The following is a 13,122-nucleotide window of genomic DNA, read 5'->3' as shown; positions in this document are numbered from 1 at the left end:
ACACATACAGTTTCTGTCTCACCCACCCAGGCTGTTCTCCTTCCACCCATCCTTGCTTCATCATTCACCCAGCCATGCACCATACCATTTTCTTTCCTTCCCAGCCACCTCGGGGACCAAGCAAACACATATCATTCTTCTTTGCCAGTCATCATTACATTTCTCGTGCTTCCACACTTACTTACACCCTTCTTTCGCTTTTCGTTCATCCCATCCATCAAGTTCACCTCAGATCTGATTGGGATTCTTCTCGCCAAAAACTTCACAGCTAAGTCGAAGTACATTTAGAGGAGGCTACTACCTGGTTAATTTATAATACACCCGTGCAGAAAGCACACTCTGCAGTCTTCAATCTCAAAGACTAAGGAATGTATAGCTTACCTCTGCCCGCCACCACCGTGTGAACCCTCACAGGCATGTCCTTGTCCGGCACTTGTACCGCCTCCTCCCCAGAGTTGTCCTCCTCGTCTAATGCCACCACCACCTCCGCGCTGGCCCCGTCTCCAGATGTTCCACCTACAAAGTACATTTAATAATGTTAGAATACACCACTCACTACTATATAATATTTGGTCTAGGAGGAAGAAAGAAATGTGAAAAAAACAGTATATAATTTAATAATTTATGACTGTGTACTCTAGAGTAAAAATGTCCCTTTTTCCAGGGAAGGCTGTTGTCTTGCTGCACTTTTTGGCACAACTGATGAATGTTTGCTTTTTACTTTTTAACACGCACCACTTTTTCTCCTAACAGACAGAAGCTTGACTTCTAAGAACACGAGCAGGATCAAGTTCAAACCAGGTGAGAGCTCGGCTCGACCACAAGAAATGTGTCCAATTAATCGTCAGCACTAAGCACTTTTCCATTTTCAGTTACACGTTCACTTTTATGACAAACTTGATTTTAATAAATGTGTTTACTTTTAATAAAGCTTTTAAACTTAAATAGACTCTGTGGTTTTTGGTCCTCCAGACTAGAGTAGATGAGCTAAAGGTTTTGGAATTTTTGCAAGCATGAGTCCGTGCCTCTGCCATCGGTGACTTTGGGAGCTAAATGACTCTGCCACACTATCTAGTCAGTAAGGAGATTGGGGGTTCAACTACAAAGTCTGTTATCACTGAGGTATGTGGAAAGTCTAACAGCACCTATTATAATTGATAAGCTAAGCAATGCATTGTTTAGTGTCCATAGTTCTGTTTGTGCAGATTTGTCCCTGCAACAGTAGTAGAATGGATTGTCCTCCTATCCAAACCAAAAGTAAAGTAGTATCTTATTCTTTCTTGGTGGTCATTCACCTTTTTATTGTTGGCAATGGTCAAAGCATAAACCTTTAGAATACTTGAAAAGACATTATGGACAATCCCAGAGGACTGCACTCCGTGCATAGAGCTATTGCTGACTAGAATGGGAGTCCAATGGAAATGCCAAATGTGCAATCTTAGTTAGCTACACAGACAGACTAATAAGAATAATCTAGTAATACCACACGGAGTCATAGTCGAGGCAGGATAAGAATTTAGATCCTGTCTACAAGAAGATCAAAGACGATTTAGAAAAATTCGAATGAGGAACGCTAGGAAAAAATAAGTACTCTATATTAAAATTAAAACTTACTGGGGCCAGCAAAGGAGCCCTCGCCTGCCCGGTCTTGGCCTGCATCGCCAACAGCACCCTCCTCCTCCTCCTCCTGTGTCCTCCTCTTGCCCCTGGGGGAAGCTGATGTACAACATGAAAGAAAGAAAAACAGAAAACATGGATGATATTTCTCAACCAAATCAAACATTTCAAAAGAACTAACAAAATATTTTTGCGAAATAGCAAATAGGGAACGACTCCACAGGATATATTATTGACCAATCTCATGTGGTCGACTACGTTATTACTTTAGTATTGCTTGATTTGCGGACCGTCGAATTGGAAACTACCCTATGTAACTCACTATTAAACAAAGTACTAAAAAGGTTTGCCTAGGATTGGCAGGCAGCAGTCCGCAGCACGCAAAGTGACAGCCAAAGTCCATCGTGATTGAAGATCAGCGACAACACTAAAGTTTCCTACTACATTAACCAGTCATTAAAATACTCAAACTATTAATCCACCACCACTATTTCTTCTTATCGCCATGTGTACAAAGGAAGGACTGGACTTGAGTCTGTAGGGGCTGCGTGACTTTTGTGACGCAGCGACAGCACAAAAGAGGCGCAATGGTGCGGCGTATATTAACAACGTGACGCATATGGGAGATGCATCACGTTGTAAAGCCCTGCGCCAATAGGGGGCGTTCCGGCGCAAGGGAGGGCGTTCCTGCGCAGGAACGCATCCTAAAAGTGGCTGAGGGAAATCTACAAGATTTCAATCAGTCACTTTGAGGACAATGATGCGTGACTCAAACCCTGCGCCTGCTTGAAGCAGACGTACGGCTTGACGCAGCATTGGGGAGATAGGGCACCCCAGAGCATTGATGGAGCTGCACCATCGTTGCGACGCAACTCCAGCAATGCGCCGCCTTTACGGCACAGATGCGTAACGCTTTGGTGACGTTTTAGGCCCATGGTGCACCGCATTGTAAATACGGCGCACCATGGGTGATGGTGGCGTGACGCACAATTACTGGCGCATCCCTGCTACTTTGCAGGGATGCGCCGGTAATTAAAAATCAGAACCTTAGTGTGTAGCATTACGCAGTTCTTTAAACTACACTCATACATAATTTCACAGGCCAATGAAATGAACACAAAATCTAAAAAAAATAAGCATAGTAGCAACACTACTGAGAAGGAGAGCAGTGTACCTGAAATGCACACAAGATTTTGAAATATAATTTACCTACAATGTAATGAGCAGCATTATTGCTCTTGGTAAAAAACAAAAATTTGCAATAGAATAACACAGCAGGAGAAAACATAGTAGTAAAGAAATAGCTACTACTACTCACCAAGCCCGGGGATCTCAAGGCCAAGGAGGTCGAGCAGATCTCGCTCACGGGTCAGGACATCCGTCCAGCAGTGGGTGGCCTGGTTGTAGGTGCGCCAGACCCGAGAGTGGTGGTAAATGGCCTGGCACACCTTCTCCCACCGCTTCCGGCGCTCCCGGATCCCGTACCCGGCACTGATCTTGCCGCCTCCAATGATGGTCCTGGGGAGGCGGTGCTGAACATAAAAAATGAGTTGGCCCACCTCCTCCGGGGTAAAGATCTCCCTGGGTACGACCTCCTCCCCCCTCAAACGCCCGCACGGGAGCCGGACACGGGGTGCGGGACCCTTCCCCTTCTCGGGATGCTTCCGGCTCCCTTCACCATGGTCTGGGCGGAAAGGAATAAAGAAAATAGAATAGGGAAGAGAAGAAAAGAAAAGAGTTTAAAAAAGTAGTTTAAAATTAACCAAAAGTAGCAGTAAACACAAAAATATAGGGCTAGAAAAATAGAGGGATAGATAATAAGTAAAATAGATCAAAAAAACTTCAAACAAGCAAAGGATGGCAGAGATTGACAGAGGATACAAAGACCATGCCCAGAACCATAGCAATGAATGAGAAACAAGATGGCCGCGCCCGTTCACGACCGCGCGGGTAAGTTCGCGCAAGATTTTCCTTGCGAACACGCGCGAAACTGTACTGGCAAGCCGCAGACTTTGCGAGATTACACTTCGCGCCCGGAAACGGAAATACGTCAGGCAAACAAGATGGCCGCGCCCTTGAACGACCGCGAGGGTAACTTCGTGCCTTGCGCTACGAGCGGCTCGCAAAAACGCACAAAACCTTGCCAACTAACATGCCGCAAAAAAAACAAATTGCATATTCGCACAAATTTGCGGCTTCCGAATCCGATCTCGCGCGTGTTCGCGCCCCGCGAACCCCGCGAAATTGCAGAAAAACGAGTTTTTCAAAACTGAAAGCACTCAGCAGGGGCAAGAGTTCAAACTCATCATTAGTAACAATTCCCTGTAGTGCTTCCTGACTGGGGCCCCTCCAGAATTCAGTTGCTAGTTGCAACAATTGTATGACCCTGTTCTGACCCTCACAGCAGGCTCATAGAATAGCTACAAGTAGGCCACAAAGGTCCTGGGGAAAAAAATGCACTGCAACAGAAAGCAAAATTACAGATAAGGAAGCAGGTGCCAGACTGGAATTTTAAAACAGTGACAGATTAATAAACTAACCCCAAATTAATTCATGTCAGTTGAAGCAGGGCTGGTGTGCTTGCTTTTCCCCCCCATAATCTACAGTAATGATGAGCCAGAGGGTGGCATTGATGTAACAGAGGGTTGCAGTGGTGAAACAGAGGGTGCTGGGAACCTGTGATGATGAACCAGACGTAGAAACAACATAATCGCGACCGTTGCGTGCCGAAATGTAAGTTCGCAATTGCGAACTTGTACGAAACCCTCGCGAACTGGCAGAAATCCTTGCGAACACAAAAAAATCCGCAAATTCGCAAGAATTCGCGGATTTTGCGGATTGCGAGTTCGCAAATCCGCAAAATTCGCAAACGCGAGATTCGCAAAATTCGCCCATACTTAATAGTGACATGGGAATTCTATCTGAATGGATGTCCTCACATATGGTGGCATTGTCTAATGGGGCAAACACATTTTTTTTCTCAATGATTACATATAAGTGTTCCTAAATTCCTTATCTAGAACACCTCAAAAGAGAGATCACATAATACATATTATCAGGGACATGTAGATACCTCCCTTTAATAATTGTGCATCAGATGGACTATGCAATACAAAAGCTAATGATCAAAATGTGGAAACAAAAGACAAGAACTAGAGAGTCCTGGTATTTCCATTATTTAAAATACATCTGGTCCATCAAAAATTAAAGCAGCAGAAAAAAGGAACTAAAAACCAAATTAGAATAGGCATTGAATTTGTCATATTCAAAAAAACGTAAGGTGTCTCCTATTGAGGTGGAAAACTTATCTTACTATAGTATTGAGTCAGTTAATCAGTCCATCACTACCCTAACAGTCAGACTGGAAAACATCAGAGTAGGCCTAAAGAAAATTTTTGAAAACCAGTCTGGTCATACAAAAGGGAATTATACATAATATGGGGTCTCTGGTACATTACTGCAGTCTGGAAGTGTGGACCTGAGCAATACACCAACTGGTGAAAGGAATATGGAAAAGGGAAATGGGACTAGGTAAAAATGAAGCCTTGATTTCTTTATGGTACAAAGCCATACACTACTTAGGAAGCAGAACAAAACTGACTAATGTAATATAGAAATTAGGTCACCATGTACAAGAGTCACATATCTATAATTTATCCTTACGTCCAATCAGGATACATAAATTTAGGGCTGCCTGTTCCTTAAGGCGAGGGGCAGTACGTGACTAACAGCATGTGACATACTTTGATCCTGTATATCTCTTTTATTTTACTTCAATACTATATAGCCAAATTTGACATACACTGGTGAAGTGTTGTCTTGTTTTGTTCACAGCACAAAAATCATATCTGTGAAATGTTGTATCAGTGCAAAAAAACCCCACCCATATGCCAAGCCATCAGATATACGCGCTGTATATCAACCACAAAAAGCATAGACAAAACAATACCATATGTAAATAAGCGGTGACACACAACACTATTGCATGCACTTTTATGCACTGTGAACCTGCAGCCCAAAACAGAATATTCAGGCCTGCTTAATTTGTCAGGCTTAAAATCCTCACCCTCCTTATGACAGCAGATCACCAGTTAGTGGACATTTGGCTGTCAAACACAACTAACTGTGTCGCTTCTGACACACAGGACCAGCAGGAACAATTCACAAAAGGACAAAATGCAAAAATATGTAAAACGCACAAACATTTTTGCACATAACACACAAAATATCAACTGTAACAACCATCTTTTGAAAACATGCTAAACCTTTTTAACTTTCCAAAAACTTTTTCACAGACACTCTGCGTGTCCCGTGCACCAACACCCTTTGAGGCCCTGCTTTTCCAAGCAATCATTTCTCCATCTCTTTACACTTACTCCTATCCTACCTCACTGACCTTAAGGTCAGTATCTGCCTTGCGGGCTCCTCAGCCCTCTATCTCTTCTTCACTCTAAGGCTGAAAAGGACAAAAAAAAACCTTCCCAACTCTTTCTAACCCGCAATAACCAGCCCTATTTAAAAACACATGATATAGATATTACTCCTGTTAGGGGCTACAATTTATTTCTATACTTAGATTATTAAAACAGTTACTGTGAATAATTCACAGAACATAATAACACACATACCAGTTTTTAGAACAAATGCTTGTTTGCAATGGTATTCATTTCTTCAACCTTAAAAGGATGAAGGTCTCAGTTAGGTCCAGCAAAAGTTAAAAACTTCCACCCTGATATTAAACTCAAACCTCTGCACCAGGCACATAGGCTCACTGACCTATTTAAGGAAACCCAAGTGGGAACAACCTGCAAATTTGTATTATACCTAAATGTATGCATTTACTGAAGCCTAAAGCACTTTAAAGCTATTGTAAATGGCAAAAATTCCCAAATTTTACCCAAATTCGACTTTGATATTTGGGGCACTTAAAAATAAACATCCTACAATTGCATTACTTATTAATCATCCTCAGAATGTTCTTTACAAATTGCAGAGATTGGACATTAGACATATCTCCTGCAAATCCTGAGAAAAATTAGTTTTTCACGCCTGCGTCAAGTAAAATTCTATATGCTAATGTCCTCATTATGCAGTATACCATACCTTAAATTAAATTATGATGCTAGGAGGTCACAGTATAAGTATTAAGTTTCATAAATAGTAAAAAACGAATTTTGTAGCACTTATTTTTATAACCCAATCATTTTTGATAATTCCACATATTAAGGCTCTGTATTTCCTCGAATCTGACTTCATTTTCTTTTATTATTTTTTTTATTTTCTCTGTGCCACATAGGCCTGCAAAGATAGCCTGGCAAACAAGGTGGTCTTGCCTCCCCAGGTCATGTACACATTAACCAGATTAAACTGTAAGAAACTAACCTCTTCACCCGAAACTGACCTCGCAAAGCCAATTTCCCTGATTGATCTTTATCTGAGATTGCCAATCAATGTTCAAGACATTGTTAACTTTTTAGTTTCCTTGCACTTGCCTTATCTTGTTTCAGCATCTGTTACGGTTTCTTTCTTTTTGAATGTTTCTTCATTACATGGGTTAATTATTATTTAGCAACTGAGCCAAGAATATACTTACAGAAATGCTTAAAGAGAGGAAAACCCTTAATTGAAATGTCTTCCTATTATACAAAATAATGAACCTTAATTTTAGAACCTTTTTAAAACAACATTCTGAAATGCAAAATTTCGCCCGTGCAACTGAGGGCAAAATCCTAGTTAAATAAATATTCCTGTTTATGTAGCTTGTCTCTAAATGTTTGTAACATGAGCAGCTGGCAGTCTTTTTCAAACTAAAACATATCAATGCGTGTTCTATAATATTTTGAGTTCAGCAGGAATTTACTTCAGCTGATCTGTTTGCCTGTTAATATCTAACACAATGTATGTAAGTCCTAGTGAATGTGAATTTACATTTTAGTTTTTAAACATTTAGACATCTTGCTTAATAGACTGAAAACATCAAAAAGAAACACAAACACACATTTGAGCTCATTTTAGACATCAACAGAAAGGGGTCAAACACTCAGGACACACAATACGGCGCACTTTAGCCATGCATTTTCGTGAATAGCGCCATCGCCATTCACTTACAGAAATTGCACTAATGGGAAAATCACATAGACATTTAAACACAAATTTAACCCACATATCAATACTCAGGACAGAAATAAAGGACAACCCACAGACTGTACTTTAACCAAACCATTTGTAAATACTAGTTGTAAGTCATATTTACAAGAAATGCTTCTCAATTGTGTTCCAATAGACTGCAAAAACAGCCCAACAGACTGATGTGTGTCCAAGAAGCGAAAATACACTCAATTCACTAGCTTTGGCAAGCACAACACCAAAAATCGCTCTGCATATCTTCATTCATAAAATTGCACAGAACAAAGGATCCTTGTATGTATTATGTCCATATTTTAATTCCCGGGGGATACAAAATCACCAAGGAAGAAATATGTTTGTAAATCTAAACCTATTCAGATATTACCCGCTAGGGGGGGGCGGCTAATTTACTTCACATCACACTATGGTACATTCCAAAAAAGCAACACATTTTCATGTGAGCTTTGAAACAGGCATGTCAAAAATATTGCAAAATATACAATATTATGATCAAAATAGTGCTTAATGTACTTTTCGTACGTGCACCGTTCAACTAAACCAAATAGAGAAAATTCTCCTCATTACCGGTCTACACAAATTGCAATTCGCATATACAAACCTATACAAATCCAAAAGTTGGCCAACACAAATTCCAAAGTTCCAAAGCTACATTTCCAAATTTGCTAAGATCAGGCATCTTATAGCTCACTAATCTAGCTTCAAACTTCAAGGGGTTATCTCTACCGATACACTCGCAAATCTAAGAAACCCTCGGCTTTGGTTATTGCAGCAACCAAATAAAAACAAAGAAACCAACACCTCGGCTTTGGTAATTGCAATAACCAAATCAAAACCAAGAAACCAAACAAAATCGTAGGAGCGACCCACTTGTACTTCTTACTCTTACTAATCAATAGGTTATCCAAATTCTAACTGCCAAGTTCTACATGACCTAACGGTCTTTTTTAGAATAATCACGCCAAAAAGGTTCTCAGTCAGGAGTGACATCATGTGGAGGATCAAAATCAGGAAGAGCAGAAATACACTGGGCTGCAGAGACGAAGAATCCCCAGAATCCCTGTGCACAGAGTACCTTCTTAGTAGAATCCTGTCTTGTCCTCCTCAGTAGATTTCTGTCTCCTGACAAGATCAGTCCTTCAAAAAGTCACTTCTCTGATGAAGCCTGCGTTGGCCGCGCCATCTGAAGAACTAAAATCTTCATTCTCAGGGGTCTCACTAATACAAAAGAACTTGGCACAGAAGCTGAAATATGAAAAGACATCTTTATTAAACTTAATAAGTGAGGCCACGTCACACAGAAGCCGTAGCAACTGAATGAGGTAGTCTAAAGAGTACAAAACACAGAGGCCTTTTATATGCTTAGAGTTACAAACTCAGCATCAAAGAAAGGGGCAGTCCTAGCTTCTGCAAGCATACAAAATACCTAATATGGACATACAAGATCTGCAAAATATTAGCCAATAGAAAAACATCATGTAACCAGAATGTCCCCCTTATGTCGTGTTTCTGCCCTACCCATAAGTCAATCAATTACAGCACTTATAGGTCAATCAGTAATGGCAGAACATGTCTGTATGCAGTTAGGCCAGTTAGTGTCTAAGATTGCTTTCAGAGCAAGGACAGAGGGGGGTTTTCTACACGTTGCAGTCCAAAGGGCAGAAACACTTCATGAATAAAGCAGTCTGTGTAAAGGCAACACAAATTGATGACAAATGTAAGATGGAGTCAAAATTAAAGAACCTCAGTAAGGGCTTTGTAGTCCCGGTTAAGAGAGTCCAGCAATGGGTCCCATACCTTGTTAAAAGTCTGTTCCAAAACAAACATGTCATGCACTGATTACTCATCGCCTTTTAACCCACATATTGTCCATCTGTAGTCACATGCCTTTCATTGGGATTTGGACTTATACTTGCCAATTTAGTCAGCCCAAGCTATCCGAGAAAACCCGAGAATGTGTCATGTTTGCAGAATAGACTTAAGGGTTTTTACAAATGGGGCAGGTGTGGGTCATGTAGATGGGCAATGAATAAGGTAACCACCTTTAATTACAATGACTCAGGAGACTATGTTATCAACATGTTTATCAATTGTGAGACTACCTACATGGTGTATGTTATAGTGTGTTCCTGCAATAAGATATATGTAGGGAGCACTATTAGATGATTGAGGGACAGAATGATGGAGCATTTTAGAGCCCTTAAGAATGGAGATACTCGCTACCCCATTGCATTGCACGCTGTCCAGAATTATGAGAAGAAAGACGAACATGTGTTCTGTTTCCATGGCATAGATCACGTCAGACGAGACCCTAGAGGGGGCAACAGACAACTTCAGCTTAGGAGACGTGAGGTAATGTGGCTTATGAAATTGAGGGCCGTGGAACGAATATAGATAATGAATTTCAATACTATTTGGGTCAGGACTGAATTGTTATTATATTATCATTGTAACTATTTGTGACCGTGACGAATATTTGATTACCCCTTTGAGTTTGTGTCCTTTATGAAAATAGGGGTAACCAACTATGTCTTTGAGTATTTCATATGTAAATGTGCATCTTATACAAGTGAATCTGCTCTGCACATGTTCTGTTTAGTAAGATGTATACAGATTGTTTAGAGTATTTGCTTACACTTTAATTCTTGTAGATAGGAATTTATTATTCTCTGTCTATTTTCTTCCTTCTTCAAATACCTCTGCTGTCTTGAACTTTTAGTTCTACTAATTATTATTACTGAGACACCACCCTAAAATAATAATCTTTGTTAATGGTGTTGAATGAATCGGGTGGAGATTACTTCATCACACCGAGGCTTGTTATCGTCTCCCATAATTACCATGGTATTATCTATTTTCTATATGGTACTACGCATATGGCATATATACAATTGTGCGTACTGTATCGAGTCTGTGACCGAATATGTGATATGGACAAAACTTTCTCAACAGAATTCGGTGGTAATGTACCCAAAACCACTTCATCAGGTTACGTTATTAGAGCAGCGATGTATTACTATGGACTTGTTAGAGTAGACTTCAATTTCTTTATTTTAGGCTTGCCTTCGTTTTTCGTTACAATGTGGACAATTTGCGTTGCATGTTAATGAGTGTTTTAGGGCTTTAACGTAGAACCTTTGCATTTGATAGGTTGTTAGCTGTCACATGCCTGACGAAATTAGAATTGACACGGATCGTAATGTTGCATTTTTTGACGAACTTGACAGCTTTTAGGATCGTTGTGGCAAATTAGAAATTGACATTACTGAGGATTTACGAGATATACATATTGGAATACGGGAGATATTTCTGTGGATTTGCGAGATATACATATTTAACTGAGGTGAGAAATGTTATTAATTGGGAACCCTATTGACTTACTGGTGTGACTTGACATGGTGTGTTGGATAGTTGGGGTCACTCGTGATCTTTTCATAACGAGGGATAATGGAAATGATGGGAGGGATACCATCCATCGAGAGTGTGTTCAGATTTATGGGATATATCGAACGGAGTGACTGCTACTTCTGTCTAGAATTGTGCATCCTTATTACTACACATATGGAGCTTTTGTACATGTTTTATAGATTTGACGAATATGGACCAGCCCACTTGGACATGTTATCTAACTCAACTGTAGTTCATTGAGGTTGGTAGTTGGTAGTTGTCTCACAGCATGTATTCTACTTTATTTACCTACTTACATTATATATCTTCTCTTGAACCTGTTGATTTCTTCCTTTTAGTAGTTACTATTGGTTTTGCACATACGTGGGTGTTCCTATTTTGGAATTTGACGTGGCTCTATCTTTCTTTTCATTACTATTGCACCCACCGATGCATGGTGTGGTTTGAGGGTTTGTCCCCTATTGACTTTTAGAATAACTTTGTAGTATAATGGTGCACTACATCATCTAATAATATTTTAATTGTACTCGTCATTTGGGTTGCAGCCCTGAAGAAGTCAAATATTGTATATTGACTAGACGAAACACGTGTTGGCTGTGCTTGTTTATTGAACTGAGCTGGATGACATTTTCTTTGGAGGAATAAACTTGGACAATTCAACTGATGATTTACGTTTGGAGGCCTTCCATTTATTATTATTACAGACTTTGAGTGCTTGGAAGAACTTTTTCTAATATGCAGGCACCGCTGGCCAACAAAGCATACCACAACACTGCAGGGAAGAAACCAAAGGTGCAGGGTGTGTGCGCCCCGCCCACGATCCGGCGGCTCCACCTGACTGGTGCACATCCATCTAGCCCTTACAGAGCAGAGTGCGTGTGCAGCGCCTCCCATTGACCTGCTCGCGAGCCTCGCTGCCGGGTCATTGGGGACACCAAGCGAATAGTGCAGGTGAGACCCGAATAGATACCCAACAGCAGCACATGACGAAAAGTGAAGTTTACTCTTCAGTCTCAGTCCCCTGCACTTCGATTTATTTCAGGGAGGGGTCGTTGTGGGTATTCCAATAAGATTTGCCTTTTGAAACCATCTCCCTTGCTGTTTGAGTTGTGCAGTGGCTGTGGGATGGCTTAGGGGGGAGTTAAGAATTCACTACAACACTGAAAGCTTGTGCAATTAGGGGTCGCAGGCTCGCCACTGACTTGGTAAGTTTTCAGAAACTCTGCGAAATGGCAGAACTAGGACCGGGCATCTACTTTAAGTTTTATTAGCAGGACAGACTTTGTTTTCTTTTGCTTGCATTTTACCTAGTTTGCTAGTAGGTGTTCAGGAATGAGAGTGCCAAAACGTGTTCCACTGGATGAATGGTAAACTGGAACGTCCACTGGAGGGAAAGGGAGACGGCGCGAGCTATTCAGTACCTCTGATCTGTGGGATGCACCTACTGGTGCCTGGTTACATGGGGTGGATTACTCTGAGCTCTCCAGAATTCATCGGATTTTGTGTAGGCGTCTATCTAGCGTTCAATATTGTTGTCCTGGAATAGGTGCCTTTTTGCAGGCATTTGCATCAACTGATCACACTTTCCAGTGAATGCCTCGCTTTAGAACCTGTCGTACAGTAGACATGTTGTTTTTGAACTGATCAGTGGAAGCAAATGTTAGTACAAACGGTATCAGCAGCAGTGAATTTATTTCATACGGTCCAAACATTTGTATTTTTTTACAGATTCTTGTAACTTCCGAGCATTGCACTTTCCATTTGTACCTATTATCTAACTAAAAGCGACTGCTCGCAGGCCCAAGCCCCCTCTCACGCTGGGCCAAACACAGGAGTGAACATTCCAAAACAGGCAGGAAGAAGTTGCCAGCAGTACTAGTACAAAAAATCTAGAAGACATTTTTTATGTTAAATCTTTTTTTAATCAGGTTTTTTAGTTGTATAAAATGTTGT

Source organism: Lissotriton vulgaris, chromosome 10, assembly GCF_964263255.1.
Source record: "Lissotriton vulgaris chromosome 10, aLisVul1.2, whole genome shotgun sequence".
Taxonomy (NCBI): Eukaryota; Metazoa; Chordata; class Amphibia; order Caudata; family Salamandridae; genus Lissotriton; species Lissotriton vulgaris.
Note: the sequence above shows the minus strand (reverse complement) of the source record.